The sequence below is a fragment of the Pezoporus occidentalis genome, unplaced genomic scaffold (assembly GCF_034315485.1).
Source record: "Pezoporus occidentalis ecotype Australia unplaced genomic scaffold, CSIRO_AGI_Poc_V1 ctg21, whole genome shotgun sequence".
Lineage (NCBI taxonomy): Eukaryota > Metazoa > Chordata > Aves > Psittaciformes > Psittacidae > Pezoporus > Pezoporus occidentalis.
In genome coordinates this window covers 6478681-6498463 of record NW_026913964.1, presented here as the reverse complement: position 1 = coordinate 6498463, position 19783 = coordinate 6478681, and the positions used below count along the sequence as shown (strand labels likewise).

Sequence of the window (19783 nt, the reverse complement as noted above, 5' to 3'; positions counted from 1 at the left end):
GACTTCCTAACGGAATGCAGTATTTAGTAATTTCAGTATGCACAGCTGTGAAAAGGTGAAGCATATTTTGTGAGCATAATTTGGGGGTAATTTTAAATGGCATACATTTTTCTCCAACTCTTTTCCACAGCCTGAAGCTGGAAACATAAAGTGCAGCTCATATGCTCTTTACAATTTACTCCTGAGAAACACTGACCACAAAAGTCAGTAAACATTCATCATGAGCTTTAGGCTACTTTCCTTGGATTTGGCCTCAGGCTAAGCTAAGGGCTAAAAACATTTCATGAGGGGGTTACAGTTTTAAGAAAAATAAATATATTGCTACTACAACATGGTTACTCAGCTTGGTCTCATGCTGGAAAAATTCTTTCTCCCAACAAATACACACAATTTTATGTTATCCGTCTGTCACATTATAACAGATACTGTGGTTGTAAATCACCAATATGCTAATCAACATAGCTGTTGTGACCTACTTACCACATATTTCTGCCAGAGCTTCCCATAACATGTCACATTGAATCCACTCTGAGAAGTACAAACCAGATATACTTCAACCCATTTAGCACAGAGATTCTGGGGAAGGAGAAAAAAATAGAGTACAGCAAAGCAAAAAGCTAGGTCAAGTTCTCTGGTTAATCTTGGGCTTCTGTGACATAAAGCCGTGTTTGCCACCTTGTACTGCCATAAGCAATGACATGATTTCTCATGAAAAGGGCTACACATAGAGAAAAGAAAGCCCCCATCCAATTTTATTTCCTGTATCACAGAGAAAACTTGAAAGATTCCTCACTGAATGGTTGTTTGCCTCAGTGCTGTTACTGATCTCTTTAAGCTAAACAATATCTGCTTACAATAAAAGGATTGTTGATTCAAAAATTGATTGCATTTTTAATCTTTCATCTCCCTTGTAATTTTTATTTAGTATTCAACCCTGTCTGAGGAAGGTCTTTCTACCTGAATGAAACAAAAATACATCAGAAGGAATGATATGAAAATATATACTTTTCTAGAGATTTAATAATGTGTTCAGAAGGTATTTTAATTGTTCTTTTTGTTTTATTTTAAGTCTAATTTTGTATCATTAATGCAGGAAAATAAAATGTCATGGAATTTATTCATCAAGATTCCTCTTATTGTTAATATTCAGTTTAGACAGTAACATCAATCAGTGACCTTACAGCATGAGGGAAAGGAGCTAAAATAGATTATAACACCAAGTGCTACATCAGGTCATCTAATTGATGTTACTGGGGACCGTAACATTGTACTCTTTTTGAAGTACTGTCTAGGATACTACAGATGTCAAGGACAGAATAATATTATCCTAGATTACATAAAATGCAAGAACTTGAAAGTTTCTACCTGCAGTGAGGATTTCGTAGCAGAGTTTTACAGGAAATACCTTTAAACCTGCTGCCCTACCCTAGAGAACTCTCCCTTCCTGAGTTCTCTGAGAGTTTCCATTGCACGCATATAGAATCATAGAATAATAGAATAGTTAGGGTTGGAAAGGAGCTTAAGATCATCAAGTTCCAAACCCCCTGCCATGGGCAGGGACACCTCACACTAAACCTTGCCATCTAAGGCTTTGTCCAACATGGCCTTGAATACCGCCAGGGATGGAGCATTCACAACCTCCCTGGGCAACCCATTCCAGTGCCTCACCACCCTAGCAGTAAAGAACTTCTTCCTTATATCTGAGAAGAGCAGATTAGATTGTACTTAGACAAAATTTTATAGAATTGGAATCACTGTTATTGAGGGAGGATTGCAAGAGTACCTGAAAATAATAATTACGGTAACAGCTGAAAAGTTCACTGTCCCTTGAAAAAAATGCACAGTTCCTCTTCAAGTAACTTCTTATTCTGGCCTTGATAGAAATCCTCAGTGCTGAGGAGTTAAATACTGTTTTCTACTGCAGACATGTAACTTCCAGTGAAAGAAAGAGAGATTCACTTAGGCAGCCAAAAGCATAACTTGTCTCGCTGTCTCAAATGGAGTGCTTTAAACTACACTGCAATAATCACAGATGCTCTGCTCTTGGCAGAATGGGAAAAGCTTGATACAGATTCACAAAATAGCTCCATTAGGTAAACACGCCATCAGTCTTTATTACCTCTATTATCTTAAAGCAAATTTTACCTAACACAATCTGGAAATAAACTTACAAAAAGTCTGAGGAGTAAGCTATGAATTAATGCAAAATGACTAAGTACTGAGGCCCAGTAAGCTTAATCCTAATCAACACCAAAGCAACAAATAGGAGTCAAAGATGTAGACAGCACCATGGTAATTTGTTCCTGTGACTAGAGTATCAAAAATAAGGGTTTATCATGTCAGCATCGGCTAGTGAGTTTAAATGTATGCATAGCTTATGGTTGACATTTGTTCAAAGTAACTTTTTATGAGGAACAGTTGAATATTACAGTTTTGTCCTCCTAATTCCATTTAATTTCACACATTATGTCCAACTTCTTCATATTTTTTTGGCATCCTTATAAAGACAAAACTGCATGGGTTTGTTTTCTGTTTGGGTTTGTTTTTTTTTTTTCAAAAAAAAATCCACCTAATTTTACAGAAAGACCAATTCTTTCACTCCAATGTGCATTCCAGTTCTTTCACTCCAATGGTCAATCACAAGATAAATTTCCATATGGCCTAACAGAATTTTCTTGGATTCCCTGAAAGCTTCTATAACAGCAGGATGATCTAAAGAAGCATGCTGAGATACTTTAAATTCTGTCTTCTCTTTACAGCCCAAATGATATGCCAACATGTTAGAAGAGTTATTCCTCTGTCACAGGAAACTTTCATGAAGAGGGAGAAATATATTTTGAGTTGAGCGTATCAGAATACCTTCTACTGTCCTACATCAACTACTGTTTCCAGTTACACTCTGGCTGTGTAACCAAGTCACAACTTGGTTTTATTACTGTATTTCCACTCATGAAAAATAAGGTGGAGCAAATTTTAAAGTGGTGGTATTAACAGATAAAATTCCATAAGTGTAAATGGTGCAAAGCTGATTTATTCTAGGAAAGGATGGGAGGACCCAAGGAATAAGTTACAGTACTTGCTTTACAGAGTCCAGCAGCTGACTGAAGTTTTTCTGACCTAAAGAAAAAGCCTTCAGATGAATTCAAACAGGTGGGAAGTGAAGAAAATACCTGTGGGATCTATCACACACTGTATATTTTGAGCACTGTACGATTACTGCACCTAGTGATACCAGAGTCCATATGCAGGGCTCTTGAGTCTGTATGTGATAGCGTACCATTACGTTCAAGGGAAAACAGCTCTAATGCTATCTAGATTGCTCAGAGTCTTACTAGAGATAACATGCAAAATAATGCCTCTGAGCCTAAGGACATGATTTTACACATTCCTAGTGTGTTACCTAAGTCCATTACTAAGAATGCATTCTGGCAATCTTCCTTTGAGGATGAACAAATACTACAGGGAACATGCTACATGCCAGACAAACAGCCTTAGATTCAAGTCCTGCCAGATGAATATGTTGCCTTTTATGTATTTGAAATGCATTTTAAATCCACAGCAGCATATTGCAATAGGATCATGATGGGCCTATGATCCTATTAACAAAGCCAAAAAGACCTTAGGAAAAAGGTTCTACTTTTATTTATTTATTTTCAGCACTTGCTTGCATATGCTGTTTTAGCTCACTTCTTAGGGTGAAGGTTTTTCCTGATTGAAAATGAATGTGGAAGTCTATTAATGAAAGATAATTTTTTTCAAAAGGTTGATACAAGTATGGGAAGCTAGCAAGAAACAGAGTTTTAATGCAGCATGGCAATATGAGCCAGATGGCCACAATAAGGAAGTTGGATCTGTGTCTGGATGTGAATAATAGCTATATGTAAACCCAGAGCTCTTAACAAAGAAAGGATGCACCTCTGTTCAAAGATGGTTCCAATCTACATGAAGACTTTGCTCACAACAGTGATTTTGGCTTGATCTCAGCCCCACACATATATTTACATTTAACACACCAGTGAGTCGCAATAGGACTTCTTAAATTGCAACACCATAATCCTCATCATTTTCTACTGACAAACCATCCAACTACCACAAAATGACTGTTTCTATTGAGGAATAGCATGCTAATTATTTAACTGCAGTAGTTATTTAACTACTCTTTTATTAGCACATTCCCCCATTTCACCACTTTCACTCTCTCGGGGTCAAATTCTGCACTCTTTAATTAAGAAAAAGCTTTTATTAACAACAATATATTTTTTGTGGGCAGATATTACATATTCGATCACATATTCTATCTGTGTAAGCAATGGTGATAGCTGTCCTCTGCCTTTCATTTGCATTTCTGAAACCCTCTCTTCAGGTTGGTACTACTTTAATCTTAAATATATTTCATAGAATCACAGAATCATAGAATCAACTAGCTTGGAAAAGATCATCAAGTCCAAGACCACCACTAAAACATATCACTGAAGACCTCACCTACACGTTTTTTGAACACTTCCAGGGACGGTGATTCCACCACTTCCCTGGGCAGCCTGTTCCAATCCCTGATCACCCTCTCAGTGAGGAAGTTTTTCCTAATACCCAGTCTAAACCTTCCCTGGCACAGCTTGAGGCCATTACCTCTTGTCCTATTGCTTGTTACTTGGGAGAAGAGACTGACCCCCACCTCACTACAACCTCCTTTCAAGTAGTTGTAGGGTGCTGTAAGATCCCCCCAAGCCTTCTCTTCTCCAGACTAAACATCCTCAGTTCCCTTAGATACCAGTCTTTTCCCATCACTTGACTGCAAACAACCCCTTTTTCATGGAACATAAACATCACAGACTACATTGTTTTGTCCTTGAATTACTTTAAAGAAATTTATGTGAAACAAATCGAAATTTGTGAAACTAGTGATTAAGTAATAGCTGCAAGAAGATGGCAGTGTTTTCAGGTGCAGTGAATACAGTAGTAGGAAATGTGATTCAGAATAATTTGAAATGCCTTTCAGAAGCTGCAGATAGTTTGCACACCCTCTTCACTACATCAGAACCATCATATATATATATATAAAAAAAATCAGGTTTACACATAAATATATGATATGTTTATTGTAGAAAACACAAAATTTTATTTACTATCTGAAGTTTCACCCTGTTCCAGTTGACCCGTTTGCCGCTGAAAGTGTATATTTTTCATGAAGTTACCCGGAAATGGTCAGGTTGAAGTCTACTTTGAGGCTGGATAGTTCACTGGTTTCTTTTAAGTTCTCATCAACCATCTGTAACCAGAATAAAGCACACTTACTACAGTGACTAAACAGTATTGAATTTCACTGTGCCACTGCACAGAATTATAATATGTTCAAGGTACCTCAGCAAATCTCTGAGATCCTGTTACCATACTTTGTTGTAATAATTAGATAAACTTGTGAATAAGAAAAACATTACTAAATTTATATTATCAGGGAACGTTTATTATATTTATGTTCCTTAAAATCAAGCAGAAGACATTTAGTTTTTATACTGTATTAGTCATTACCGATTTGTTTGGTGGGTTTTTTTTCCCCAAACTTGTCTGCATACAGCCTTTGCTGAGGTAGTAAAAATGAAGGTGGAGAAGGCAACAGGGTACCTGTCATAGTATTTTTCCCATAATCACATCCACTTCTGTCAAAATGTACTCCTTGCCACTATTTCAAACTTGGTACCAGGCTAGGTGGACCGTTGAGCTGATGTAGGACACTATACACTTTGCTTTCATTTATCCATGCAAACACCCTCAGAAATACTTCCTGACTTTCTAACGCTACATATCTCTTTAGTTTTGTGGAAGGCTTATATATATTTGGTCCTGATATACACTATCATTGATAATTATCTTTTTTTTTTTTTAAGGCAAGTTTCTAGACATGGAAAATTACAAAACCCAAACTGAATGAATGCACACTTCTTAAGCAACAATATAAGGGAGAGAGCAACAGGAATTAAGCTAAACAAATGATCTACCTGAAAGTGGACTCTGTAGTTAAAAGGACAGTAACTAAGCAATTAATATTGTAGGGTACTACTTCAAAAGTACTGGGTAGGTATCCTTGGTTAACAAAAAAAATAAGAAATTAGAGATGAGATGCATGCAGAAGTTCGCGGTCAATTTGAGTACAACACTGTATTAAAGGGTAAAATTAACTTTTGAGTGATTGCATTACCATGCAATGCATTATAATGAAACTACAGCAAAGCAACAGATGTTTAGGATGAAAACACTAAGGAACATTAAAATATCGTGAGGTTCATCTGAAGGATTTTAGGAAGATTTTAAAATACGTTTTCCCGTATCAGCAAATAAACACTCCTCATCTTTGGAACCATCAGTCTTTTCTGTTTGTTTCACAGTAGTATCAACCATTTTCAACATCTTTGTTGTACAAATTCTGTGCGGATAACAATTTCTTCAGATGTATTTATTACTTTGTGAACTTCCTTTTACAAGTTTCTTTATTTCAAAAGATTATCAGAGGTAGCTCTATCCAAACTGAAATGCTGCTCATTCGGCTTGGGTGGAGTTGATTGCATGTCACGTGATATTCTTTGTACTCCTGAACAGGTGATCCCTAATTACTAATCAAAATCATACTACTGTATTTAGAAATTGCTTTTTGTACACAGGAATATTTAAAGTTATGGTTTTCATTAGACTTCCTGCAGTTTGCATTTTCAGTTGAATACTGAGGGAGAAACAAAACAAAAATGGAAATCAGCTTGACCAAAGCTGATTTATTTCTAATTTCAGTATATGTGGAAGAGCTTTTTCCCATTTCTGGTAGTTATGTTATAAATAATGTTGCTTTTTTGCTTTGTAACACTCCAGGGAATATAACAGACTTTGAGCTACACATCATAAGCATGTTCCTTTTTTTTTCATTTTGTAATTGAGACCAGCTTTAAAGGAAAAGAAATTTTATGAAAACTGATCAGACAAATAGATTTAAGGACCACCTTTTTAGGCATTTACCGATAAAATCCAGAATAAGAAGAAAAAACAGAATTGTCTGTTTCAATTTGTTATAATCTAGATATGCACTTTTGTAAAGCTTATCTAGCACAAAGGTTTTTGCAGCTTCCTATTTTGGAAGGGAAAGAACTTGCAGGGGAAAATGCAGAGGCTAAATTATAAAATTACTTTTTTCATCACAAGCATCTGATGGAGAACAAAAGGGAGGCATATAACACTTTCAAAAAAGCATTAAAGCAATACTTTATCTGCATTGTGAAATGCCTTGCAGAGGCATAGTGGCACAGACATAATACGAAAAACAAAATTATGAATATTATCAATTCTCTTGATTGACATTTTAAGGTGATGACTGATTGGGGTCAGGAAATATTTTCCTCTCTTTCTTCCCTTTACAGGGGTTTCAGAATTTATTCAAAGTTATTTGAATTATCTTGAATCCTTGAATATTTAAGTGAATGCTAAACTTCATAAATCAAAGGTTTTAATTATTATTTACTAATAATATATACGACATAAATATGAAGGTTTTAATTATTATTTACTCCACCTATTTCCATATTATTTTTATTTTGTGTTATGTAATATGTAGTAAAATAATAATGCACAATATTATTAATATTTTTTTAAAATATTATTCCTACCTTTAGAAAAGAAACGGGAAGTTAAACTGGAAATAATGCCTAAATATCAGAAACTCAAAGAGAATGTAGTAATACTTCAGTAGTTTCAGATTAAACTAGCTTCATTCTCCAAACCTTATGTAATTTTCATAGCTCTACCAGTTTTCAGACTGCTTACATTTTTTTAGTCAAAGCTGAGTTCTTACTTACTACATTTTAAATACAGAATTGATGATGTATCTGTTTTTTTTCCATCTCCGAGTACTGTGATATTAACCATATGTCCACTCTTCTGTAGTTAAAGGCAGACCTTCAACTGATGACAAATTGAAAAATGCAAGTGAAACATGATATAATTCGCAGATGAAAGAGATGCTGTTGATATTTTGATTATTGTGATACAGCATCAGTTATATACTGGTAAATTTCAATATTCCATGTATTTTTATTTTTTTTTAACCAGCACACATATATAAAGCATGTGAATACCCATGCCCTGAGTTTGGACACAGACTGTTGGCTAGTAAATGTGTTTTGAGAACACAAATTCTCTGTGGTGAAGCATGCAGTGTTCCAAATGGAGCTAGCTACTCATCCAGTATTAAACTGTAAATCTATGTCTTTACACAGACGACCTGTGTTCCCATAGATAAATTAATGGCTTTTTCACCATTTAAAATATTCTACAAAGACACAGCCTTAAAATAGGCTGTTAAGTACAAAAAAAAAAAAAATTGTTTTTTTATAATGCCTTTGAAATGCAGCATGAAAAACCAATGTGTTAATGGTTTGAATCTATTCCACAGAATATACTGTTTTTCTAGTCATGAATCAGTGATACAATTAGCAGCAAATCTTACAAAAATCAGTAGCTGCAGACAGAATTTTTACTAATTCTGATGCAATTATGGATTTAAAAAATTATTCATTATTCATTTTCATGCACCAACTCTTTAAATAAACAACTTCTGTTAAGTATAAAAAAACTTCCTAAAGCTTTGAAGGAGATCTTGAGTTTTAGTAAGGATGTTGGACACACTGTAGTTCCGTGGCACCTCTCAGTCAAAAATCTAACACCTCTATTTTAGACAACCTTTAACTTTTTCATTGTCCAATTATAACAAGGAATATACTACTATTACTAAGGAATATACTAGGAATATACTATTATTACTAAGGAATAAACAATTATAACTCTGCTTTTGGGGGTGTTGGTTGATGAGAAAATGAACATGACCTGGCAGTGTGCGCTTGCAGCCCAGAAAGCCAACTGTATCCTGGGCCGCATCAAAAGGAGCGTGACCAGCAGGTCAAAGGAGATGATCCTGCCCCTCTACTCTGCTCTTGTGAGACCTCACCTGGAGTATTGTGTGCAGTTCTGGTGTCCTCAACATAAAAAGGACATGGAACTGTTGGAACAAGTCTAGAGGAGGGCCACGAGGATGATTAGGGGACTGGAGCACCTCCCGTATGAAGACAGGCTGAGAAAGTTGGGGCTGTTCAGCCTGGAGAAGAGAAGGCTGCATGGAGACCTCATAGCAGCCTTCCAGTATCTGAAGGGGGCCTATAGGGATGCTGGGGAGGGACTCTTCATTACAGACTGTAGTGACAGGAGAAGGGGTAACAGGTTAAAACTTAAACAGGGGAAGTTTATGTTGGATAGAAGAAGGAAATTCTTTCCTGTTAGGGTGGTGAGGCACTGGAATGGGTTGCCCAGGGAGGTTGTGAATGCTCCATCCCTGGCAGTGTTCAAGACCAGGTTGGACGAGGCCTTGGGTGATATGGTTTAGAGTAAGGTGTCCCTGCCCATGGCAGGGGGGTTGGAACTAGATGCTCTTAAGGTCCTTTCCAACCCTAACGATTCTATGATTCTATGATTCTAAGGAACCAGAGCTGTCACTGTCTGTGAAGTAATTTCTGACAAACAACTAAAGTACTGCTGTGTTCTTTGGTTGTGACAATAATTATTTTTAGAAGTAAGGGGAGGAAGAGAAGGTGTTGCAGTTCTTCCCAGACTGGCCCAGATTTAAGCAATTTGAAAAAATGTGTGTTTTGTTAGGCAAGAAGAATAGATTATTCAGAGATATTTACACCACAGTACTATGACACCTGATGTTGAATTTCTCTCCTTCAGGGATGATATGAAACAGGAGGAAGAACCGAGATTTATTTTTTTTTTCCAAGGAACTTTTATCTGCACTTACTGATATCATCTTCTGTGCTTCAGGGGAGAACATTTATTTCCCCATATCAGCCCAGCTGCAGAAATTCCTTGACCATGAACTGAAGCCTGCTGTACTTCTGCCTTTCAAGAAAGTTTCTGCAGGAAGAAGCAACAGGTTTTCTAAGGATATTTTTTTGACTCTTTATTCATGCAAAGAAATTAAAACTGTTATCAGCTTTTGAAATAAATGAAGAACGGATATCCAAGAAGTCCCCCTGAAAGCAAATAATAACTATTTTTCCTCACTGTACATCATCTGCTTATCTTCAAAAGCAAATCATCCATAGGAACATTATCCATCTGAATGAAACAAAGAAATTGGAGGAGTGGGTCATGAAACTCCTTTGGAATTTCAACACTCTTGACTGTGTATGAAAGCATATTACATGCATGCGTTTGTAGTTTAAGGGGGAAAAAACAATCAGTTGCTTCTAGGAGGAGTGGAATTTAATAAGAATTCCTATTTTTCTTTGGGATAAAATCTTCCATTCTCTTCCTGTACTTACTCGCATCATGTGAGGTAGTTGTGGTTTTCATTTTACATTCAAGTCTACAGCATGATGAATAGCTATTGTCAGCTTTACTTCACCCTGACCACTGGCTGCAGCAGTGGGGGTAGGCTAGGGTCAAGGAGACGGCCTCAAATAATCTTCTACAATTTTCCTACCCCAATGCTCCCCTTTCCTTAAGCCTTCCTTTCTTTCTCTTTTTTCTTCTTTCTCTTTTAGTGCCCCATCTAGCTTGTTGCTTTCTGACGCTGGAAGAATTCTAACTAGAATGACAAGTCACTTTATATGCCATACCTTATTGTTTGTTGCTCTTTCCAGCATCTTCTTTTAAAACCACCCTACTCAGAAGTATATGTTTCTAATTTATATTACGGAAAAATCCTGCTTATTCTATTCATTAAGGTATTTCCCTTTGGTTCAGTGGATTATTCACAGCATATTGGAATTCAGCACTTCAAACATCCACTCCATGTGATTTACTACAGTGTTATTACAATATCAAAATACTTGTAAAACCTGACTATTGATAGTATTTTATTGAAGTTGATTTTGTCCAAAAGATTTTGACCAAGAAAGTTACAGCTCTTCTCAAAGTAGGTATGAATTTACCACACAGAGCTAGAGGCAGTTTTCAATGAGAAACCAGGAACAAAAAGCAGGCCTTGTAAATAATAAATGGCATGGGAATGGTACAACATTAAAATCAGAACTTCTGGCTGTGGAAGAGATTTTTGTAATTTGTATATTTCATAGAATCACAGAATGGTTTAGGTTGGAAGGGAGTTTTAAAAATTATCTAGTTCAAAGCCCATGCCACGGGCAGGGGGACGTCTTCCACTCGCTCAAAGCCCCATCCAGCCTGGCCTTGAACACTTCCAGCGAAAAGGCATCCTCAGCTTCTCTGGGAAACCTGTTCCAGTGTCTTGTCAATTTGTCGTGGTTTAAAACCAGTCAGGCAGCTCGTTCACTCACTCCCCCCCTTCTTTCCCTCCCCCTACTCCCAGAGGGACAGAGAGGAGAATCGAAAAGAATGCAACTCCCACAGGTTGAGATAAGAACAGTTTAGTAACTAAGGTATAACACAAATCACTGCTGCTACCACCAATAATAACAATGATAAAGGAAATAGCAAGGGAAGAGAATACAACACCTCAGCACCAGCCAACCGATAACTCAACCCCCCCATCCTGACCAAGCACCGACCCATACCTCGTCCAACCCCGCAGTCCTGGCCCTTCCAGGTAACTCTCCGTTACATCCTGGTCATGACGTGCTGTGGTATTGTTGTGGTTTAAACCCAGTCAGGTAACTTGTTCACTCACTCCCAGTGAGTGGTACCGAGCTGACAGCAATCGAGGTCCGTGTCGTTCCCCCCCCCCCCCACCGGGGTTCTCCCCCACTCCCGGAGGAACGGGGAGGAGGATCGAAAAAAAAAAAAAGTGCAACTCCCACGGGTTGAGACAAGAACAGTCCAGCAACCAATGTACAACACAAATCACCACTGCTACTATCAACTACAACAATGATAAGGGAAAATAACAAGGGAAGAGAATACGATACCACCAGCCAAGAAAACGAGTTCCACCCGGAAGCCCGTGTCCTTCCGGGTAACTCCCAGTCACCCCCCACCCCGGGCATGACGTGCTGTGGTATGGAATACCTCCTTGGCTAGCCCGGGTCAGGCGCCCCGTCTCTGCTTCCTCCCGGCTTCCCCTCCTCCCTGGCAGAGCATGAGCCTCACAAAGTCCTTGGTCAGGGTAAACATCACTTAGCAACAACTGAAAATATCAACTTCACCAGCACTGTTCCCAGGCTGGAAGTCAAAACACAGCACTGCACCAGCTACCACAAAGGAAAAACATGACTGCTACTGCTGAACCCAGGACAGGTATGGAATACTTCTTTGGTCAGTCTGGGTCAGGTGTCCTCTCTCTGCTTCCTCCCAGCTTCCCCTCCTCCCTGGCAGAGCATGAGGCTCAGAAAGTCCTTAGCCAGGCCAAATATTTGAGCAGTAACTAAAAACATTGGTGCTATCAGCACCGTTCCCAGGCCGAAAGTCAAAACCACAGCACTGCAGCAGCTACTAAGAAGGAGGAAAATAACTGCTACTGCTGAACCCAGGTGTCGTGGTTTAAACAAGAACTGTCGTGGTTTAAACCCAGTCAGGCAACTCGTTCACTCACTCCTCCCCTTTCTTGCCCTCCCCCTGCTCCTGGAGGGACGGAGAGGAGAATCGAAAAGAATGCAACTCCCACGGGTTGAGATAAGAACAGTTTAGTAACTAAGGTATAACACAAATCACTACTGCTACCACCAATGATAATAATGATAAAGGAAATAACAAGGGAAGAGAATACATCATCTCACCACCAGCCAACCGATAACTCGCCCCCCCCCTCCCCCCAGCCCGACCAAGCACCAACCCATACCTCCTCCAACCCTGCAGTCCCCCAGCCCTTCCGGCTAACTCCCAGTTACATCCTGGGCATGACGTGCTGTGGTATGGAATACCTCTTTGGTCAGTTTGGGTCAGGTGTCCTGTCTCTGCTTCCTCCTGGCTTCCCCTCCTCCCTGGCAGAGCATGAGGCTCACAAAGTCCTTGGCCAAACCAAAACATCCTTGTTATCAGCTCTGTTCCCGAGCTGAAAGTCAAAACACTGCACTGCACCAGCTACCAAGAAGGAGAAAAATGACTGCTACTGCTGAACCCAGGACACCAGGACACAATGTGAAGAATTTCTTCCCTGTATCTAATCTTAGTCTTTCCTCTTTCAGTTTATAACTGTTGCCCCTTGTCCTATCACTACATGCCCTTGTAAAATGTCCCTCTCCAGCTTTCTTCTGGGCCCTCTTTAGGTACTGGAAAGCTGCAACAAGGTCTCCTCGCTCTTCTCCAGGCTGAACAATCCCAACTCTCTCAGCATTTCCACATGGGAGAGGCGTTTCATGCCTCTGACCATTTCTGTGGGCCTCCTCTGGACCTGCCTCAATGGGTCCATGTCTTTCTTGTACTGGGGACTCCATATCTGAATGCAGAACTCCAGGTTAAGTCTCACAAGAGTGGAGTAGAGGGAGAGAATCACCTCCCTCGACCTGCTGGTCACATTCCTTTTGTTGCAGCCCAGGATACGGTTGGCTTTATGGGCTCCAAGAGCAAACTGCCAGCTCAGATCTAATTTTTTACCCACCAGTATTCCCAGGCCCTCCTCTTCAGGGCAGCTCTCTACTCATTCAGCCTCTGCTCATACTGGTGACTGTCCTAGACCATGTTCAGGAATTTGCACTTGACCTTGTTGAACTTCTTGAGATTCACACTGGCCCACCACCTCTCAAGCCTGTTGGGAGGTGCATCCTTTCCCTGTAGCATAGCAGTTAGATGAGCAGTGTTGCCTTGTGGCATATAAAAGGAGTTCTTCAAGATACAGACCCACAGAACTTGTTAGAGACAGACCTAAAGGAGACCTAGTTTAAAGAGCACATTAGGCACTGTCAGGGCCAGGATTTAAGGATGTATACAAACAAACATATTAAACAATAACTTGCATATACACTGAAAAAAATGCAGGTTTATACACATATGTAGCTGTGCCTATGTACTAACCAGTAAATATCCCTACCAGGCTCAAACAGCCTATGTAATAATTGCGGATACTTGGAACAGAAGTAAAAGGATTACTGAGGAGTAAAAGAAAGATAATTGGCTAAACGTATCCCTGAGGCCTGCACAATAAGCACTACTATTTTATTGGATAAGTAAAATACCAGACCTTGCTCATTTGAGCTACCTGATGAACTAGCTGCAGTTCTAGCTAGTTTAGGGAGATAATAGGGAGCTGATAATCACTGCCTATAAAATTAATGGTCTTGATGCAGATTCTCTCCCACAGCCAGTTGCTACAGAGAGGGAAACTGTTGAGCAGCTAGTCACACTTTCTGATTATAAGGAACTGATTTGTTCCAGCTTTGGCCAGGCAAAAGCAAAAACAGGCAAGGAGCTGCTTTAATTTATGCCACTGTCAGTCTCTCACGGTCTCTCTACCACTGGAGTTCCTCTCTGCCACAACCTTTCATGCTCTGACTAGGGATTTCCCATGCAAAAATATATATACGTGCAATGCACAGATGGTTTGCATATGTGCAGTAGGCTTAACATATCTGATTTACTGTGTATGCACAGACCATCTGTGCAGCACATGTGCAGCAGGTCTGATGTGTACTGGACACATTGGACTTACTGTGCATGTGCTACACAGTTAATCTGCACACACACAGTAGCCACAGCTCTGACTGAGTTGCCAGACATCCAGATGGCCAGAGTCCTTAAATCCCTTCCAGAGAAAAACTGAAGATGGAATGAGAATGTTTGGTTGGTTTTTGGTTTGGTTTGTTTTGGGTTTGTTTTGGTTTTTTTTTTTTTTTTTTTCTGGTGTATATCATAGCTTATTCTTTATTATCAAATGCAGGAGCATATACAAATGGATACACCACTTTATCAGGTGTTAGTCTAACAAAGAAATTCCCATACGTAAAAAAAACAATTCTCTTCTGGTCATGTATGTCAAAAAACTGGCTATAGAAAACAAAATAGAACTGTGATAAAGATTCTTCTCTGTAAACTTTTACAGAACAAGCAAATAGGCAAGTGAACTACACAGGCTTCTCTTAGCAAGGATTGGCAGACTCTTCAGATTTTCTGACTATAAACAGCCTTTCAATCTGGAAATTTTTAAATTATTCAGGTTAATGCTCAGACAACTCAGCAACCCAGATTGATAGCATGTCACAATCTCAGGAGGAGAGTTAGTCATCTCAGGCCAATCCTTGCCATTTGGCTAACTGAGATTCGATGTCTTACACATGCTGCTTTGTTTCTCATCATTCAGACTGTGAGCTAAAACACTGTCCTTAACGTTTATGGTAAATTTCCCTCCAATAACTCTTCTGTAAACCTAAGATGTAAATTTAAACATGAACATAGCTGATCAGACCCACTAGCATTTTCAAAAAAGGTGAATGCAAACTCCAGGCACACTGTCAGTAACAATGTGTGGAGAATTTATCTAAACACTACTTAAATGATATTCTTTTGGACTGGTACAGGGTTATATGGGAAGGCAGGAGGAAAAAATGGGTGAAGATTCAGGTGAATGCTGGAAAGAACACAAAAAGTGGTTAAGCCTCATCAACTAATGCTGGGATTTTTTATGTAATCCAACAAAAGCCAAGATTTTCCAGCTGCTCTGTTGATCTGTTAACTCTTGCCAACCTTCTCAGAAGCTGTCTGCCTTGCCCACTAGAGATCAAGCTAACATACTGACACAATTTTTATCACTATATACAATTTTACAAGCACACTGAAGATTGGAAGTGCAATGAAAACTGCATCTTATATTGCATTTGAGTATTTGACCAGTGGGAGAAAATGTTATCTATGCATGCCTTTGAAGTCAAAGTACCCTTCACTATACAAACCAGCATGTCTTAAAAGGCTCTTGTGTCTTCTAAACTAATTTGCTACTCCATTTTTTACCTCACCCACACAATCGCCATTCAAATCACAATTTATGTATTTCAGAATATATTTCCTAATTAGCACTATATCAAAGAAACTTCTTGTAATAAACAAGGTCTGCTAATAAGAAAAATCTATATTGTAGCTAGAAGCTGAAATGTCAGACTTATTTCATCATACAGTAAAGAAAGGAAAATCACTTACAAACACTTAAAATATAGATTCCTCCAAATTCTCAGTCAAAAATAGAAGGTAGTGAATGAAATCTGGAGGTTTATTCACATAATCTGTGAACAGCAACAGGCAATGACTTGCAACACAGGATAATTTACTAGGACTGAAACTGGCAGTGAGCATAACATACTTGGCACATTTTTAATATCCTTAGCATATTTTATTTCAAACTTGTTAAAAGGATATGCTGTAATTGATCTGCTTTTAGTGACAGTATTGAAGAATATTGCCAGAAGTTGTAGCATGTATCAACACAAAGGGACGGCAGAATTAAACGATGCCTATTAAAATTGACTCAACCCTTCAGTAGTAATTACAATATATATTATTCCCAAATAACTTGATACCTATGCGTTTTCACCGCATCCTATAACATCTTTGTATATTGCATCTTAGTAAACAACACTGTTGGCTAAATTAAAGCAAAAATTAATGCAATAGATTGTACCTATATTTGCCAGAGATAATTTAGGTGATGTGGAGGACCCCTGCTGTGCCCAGAGCTCCTACCAGAATTCTCACTGTTTCAGTCAAATCTCAAATTGTGTGCCACACTAAACACTGTTTTCATAAATAAAAGAAAAAAATAAAGTTATGCCAGCAGTAGGTTTGATCTAGTTTCAGCTTTTGGATTTAAAAGAGATGGAGGCTTAAGCACTTAACTATTTGAAGGATTTCATGTTTGTGCATTCATAGAAGGCATTGAAAATCAAAAGTCAACTCCCTTCTCTTGAACTGTTCTCCTAGGAATACCAAAATGACTGGAATAGTGTAGGTTTTAAAGTGCACTCTCTTTTTTCCATACTTCATGTATAATAGTGAATATTCACTAGTGCAAAGAACTCAGCAAGACTGGAACTCAGATGAGCAACATAACCACCTGGCAAAATAATAATCCAGTTACTTGCTTACAGTCTTCAAACTTGTTTAAATATTTTATAGATTCCCAGTGACATAACAGTCATCTCAAAGTACTGGCTAGCTCACATGTATAAAAGATGACATTCAGTTCCATTATAAATCAGTTAAGAAAGGAATTTACACCTGAATCTTTCATCTCTAAGGTCTTCTTAACAATTAATGAAAGTGTTTAGATAAATTTGTCTCACTTTTTCTTTCCTCAGGTACTCCACTTTGCAACTTTAGCAGCAGTACAGGAATAATATTCAAAAGTTTAATTACATAGAAGTGTCAAGGAGAAGTAAACAACATGAATCTGCTCTTTTGCTGAAGCTTTTTTGCTGAAACATCATGGTCAGGTTTTAATTCAACTATAAGGTGTGCCTAAGTGTGTGAGTGTGTAAATCAGGTGGTAATCTCACTTCTTCCTTTCTGTTGCAGCCAGCCAGCCAGATTCCAGTCACCTGCCTTTGTGAGCCAGTATCTCCACCTCACTCCCCAAAAACCTCTGTGAGAGACCAAATTCTAGGCACAAGAAAACTCTAGTTAGGGCATGCTGGTGTCAACTGAATCAAAACCAACAGATTTGCACAGTGAAAAGTCTTTTTTTCTAAGTTTTCCATATTTATGTGCTCGTGGATCATCATGAGCATGACACAGAAATGAACATACCTGCATAAAAAAAAAAAATGGAGAGTGGGAACTGGTTTTAAGGAATATCATCACAGTTATGTTTTATTTCAGTAGCAGAAGTCACACAATCATTCATTTGAAAACACTTGATATGTAGCTGAACAAATGTTTATTAACAGCTTTGTTGAGAAAAAACACTTTCATATGAGGCAGGTAGGTCACCTCAGGAATATGCTTCTCTTCTGACAAGCTGTTGAGATTACTCACAATTTTTCCCATCTTTTTTTTTTTTTCTCTTTTTTTCCCCAAACAGAAGCAAATTTAAACAGCAAATCAAATGATGACATCTATTTATCAAAAGAAAACTTTTTCTGGGCGGGGGGAGGGGGTTGGATTGTTTTGGCGTTGGGTTTTGGTTTGGTTTTTTTGTTGTTTTTTTTTTCCACAAAAATATGTGCTGTCAGTGGTCCCTAACTTCCATAGAATTTCACTGTCTAGGAGAGGGTTTTCCATTCTGTTGAAGCAGAAATCACTGTGCCAAATATTTCCTTCATCATATACAGTAATCTTCTTAGCAGAAGCAATACCATTTTGCACGAGTAAGAGGAAATGTCTTTATTTAGTTTCACTACCACTCAGCTTCCAGCATGGGCGATGGGCAGAACTTGCATTTGTAATTTGGGTAATAGTTTCCTTTGGTTGCTTATTTGGTATTAGTGAACTTTCAGTGCCTATTTGCTTCCTATATACTGGCAGTGTAGCAGACAAATGAACAAGCAAAAGCAAAATTTTAATGAAAACTCAATTTACAGTAGCACCTCAACTGATGACAGATTCAATCTTTTATATGCTATTGCAAACTATAGTGCTCCTTTCACTGCTCATCCACTGCATAAGCACTCAAGGGAGAGTATAAGAACTAACATAGAACAGAGTAATAGATTTGGTATTCAAGGCTTTGAAAAATTATTCCTGTTTGGCAGTCAGCAAGAAGAGAGATAATGGGAAAATGAGAGGGAGGCTAACAGATTTCAAGATTCTGTTTTGAAGAGGAATGTTAAGCATTTTCACTGACATTGATCCAACTAATGTATGTGGTTTCAAATGTGTAAATGCACTTAGAGATTCTGAGGCTGTCTCTATAAGCCCTTCAAAATTAAAGAACTGCTGCTGAAGTCTGGGGATTTGTACATAGAAAGCTTGCAGGACCAAACACTATGACAGATGCATTTTGACATTGGAATTAAAAATAAAACAGAGACATAAAACCCAAATCACCAATTACATTTTTTTCCTGGACCATGTAATGATAACTCTATGTTCATAGGGAAATTGGTTTTATTTACAGCCCTAGTGATTCAATAAATCCCATACAATAATTAAATCCAAAATAAAAACTTTAAAACAATGAACCTGAGATCCCACAAACATCAAAATCTCTGAAATTACATCAGTGGTTTATATCAGGGTTATTATTTTGTATGGCTCTGATCCATCAAGGGAGATCATGCGGTATGTGGAATAGCTATGAAAACCAGTATAGGATGGAGAATTTCTTTTATCAGTGCTTTGTTTCTCCCGGTACAGGTGTGTAGCCTAGAGTAAGGAATAATTTTGGCCCCTTGCTCTCCTCCTTCAACGGACTGAATGCAGTTGCTCAGTAGGGAAAGTAAGGCATGCCAAGTGTAACTTGGCTCCAGTTTCCCCCAGAGCAAGGGGATAATCCAAGGACAGATCAGGAGTCTCACTGTGCAGCATCTTCCTCAGGGCTTCTAGCAAAGCCAGTTGATACAAAAGCAACCATTACATCAATTTTACATCAGTCACTATTTTAACTTAAATTCTTCAGCAACCTTAGTGGAAAAAATATTCTTTTATTGTCATATGAGATGGTACAGGATCAGGTGTTTGACAGGTGATGATTATTTTTTTTTATAATCACAAATTTATTGATGAACATTTCAAATCAAATACCTAAAGTAGAAAAATAGTAACACCTTATACATTAAAGAATATCACCTAAATAAGAAATGAATTTGCAAGAAAAGTATTATCTCCTATTTTTGGAATTTCTATAGGATTCCTATCTTGGCTGATATTTCAGGAAACTGCCTATAGGTTGCATTCCTGAGCCTATCAGCCTCACAAA

General features: G+C 38.3%; 1 long non-coding RNA gene across 2 annotated transcripts in view; it reads right to left on the bottom strand.

The window, feature by feature from the left end:
- LOC134164005 (uncharacterized) overlaps nt 1-19783 on the bottom strand; it is a 152779-nt gene that overhangs the window by 22182 nt on the left and 110814 nt on the right. The window contains exons 1-2 of one of the 2 annotated variants that reach the window (XR_009964951.1): nt 17424-17520; nt 481-576 (exon numbers count right to left, since the gene is read on the bottom strand). This is a non-coding gene — a long non-coding RNA (uncharacterized LOC134164005). Of the gene's footprint in view, nt 1-480; nt 577-17423; nt 17521-19783 lie in introns of those variants that run through there. The other variant, XR_009964950.1, reaches the window with a different exon arrangement.